Here is a 1,683-nt window from a genome sequence, read left to right on the forward strand (position 1 = left end):
CAAGCAATAGATATCAACTGGTAGAGATATTACTCGATTTCCCATGCTTGTTATTTAGAGATCCTCAACAAGTTAGCAGATTCATTGCATTCAATAGGGTTAATAACATTAAGGGTTAAGACATTGACTTCACCTGTAAAAGGGTCAAACTTAGCTTCCAAAATTCAGCCGAGCTATTTGCAAAATACAAAACCACCGTTTATTTGACTGCCATTATATAGGAAAGGTTAAAAAATAGAATGCGATGTCATTCAAATAGAGGTTTCACTGTAAATTTAGTAGCAAACAATTCTAAATTATGAACTGAATATCCTTTGACATACCCTCCAAGTCAACTTGCTCTGTCATTCAGCCAAAGTTCCTCCGTGGATGACATAGTTTCATACGAGCAAAGTACAGAATAATCCCCATTTATAGTGTCAACCTTTGGTTGGGTGTATCTATTTCTCAGATAGTTATCAAAGAGCAATAAAATTCTTGATGATATCAAACTCTTTATTACGCTGACCTGAAATTGTAAAAAAAGATGGAACTGTCCTGTAAGAATTAGCATGACTGTTACTCGCCATGATGCGCCTTAAATAAAAATTCCATATAAAAACACAAAATCGTTAATAAATAATACAGGTGTGATACAGGACGGAATTAAAACATGTGATACCACTTCTCCATCTGTTTAGAAAACAAGAGAAACAGAACTATAAACAAAGTATTATTAATAAGTTACTAGTTATAGTTGATAGCTATAAAGTACTATAAACAACTATTTTTAATAATATAAATACTATTATTACTTGTTACTATAATGTCTTACTGAGCATCTCACCATAGAGTTGAACTCCAGCCCTCTGTATCACACTCAAGGCCCACTTACTATCCTCTATTGTTGAACTCAAACTGACAGTTTTTAGCTATTGCCACACAAGGAGGGACCACCCAAGCTACAAGTTGAGCTATTTTAAAGCAGTGAATGGAAATGAAGAGAGCATTCAATCAATGTGACCAGCTATGCATTCACCAGATTGTCTGTCACATAATATAGCTTGTAAGCGAAACTTCACCAGGCTACAAAATTCAAAAAAGTTTAAAGTAAAATAAAAAGTTGTTTTCACTTGTATGCATAGTCAGCTCAATTAATTTAAATTGAATATTTGACCGAGTTGCGGTCAAATATTTCCCTAACCACCGCTAGCTATAAAAAATTCAAATCTGATATATTGAAAAACCTCTGAACGCTACCTACATTTGAATACCACCTCTATTTGACTGTCACTTTGACTTTCTTTGACCTTTATGAACCCATAATATCAAGTGATCAGTAGAAAAGGGCCCACAAAACTGTATTGATAATTAATCGCTAACAATAATAAAAATCGTTATTAATGTAAACGGTATGATTATGTTTAAAAGTGATAATATTTATGTTTCGCTTCGCCCGTAATAGAGCTAAATTTATCTTTCGAGAATTCTGACGAGCCATTCAAAAAGTACACTGCCTGCCTATATATGAATGCCACCTCCAATTGAACACCACTGTAAAAAAGGGTAGAAAATAGAGCGCCATGGCGTTCAGTTAGAGGTTTTCCAGTAATATATTTTAATACACAGGGTGAAAATTTGAAATTAAACCAAGAAGGTTCTTTGAAGTGAAAAATTCTAAAAAAGTCAAAACTTTCCTCACTC

The sequence above is a fragment of the Watersipora subatra genome, chromosome 9 (genome assembly GCF_963576615.1).
Source record: "Watersipora subatra chromosome 9, tzWatSuba1.1, whole genome shotgun sequence".
In the NCBI taxonomy this organism is placed as follows: domain Eukaryota; kingdom Metazoa; phylum Bryozoa; class Gymnolaemata; order Cheilostomatida; family Watersiporidae; genus Watersipora; species Watersipora subatra.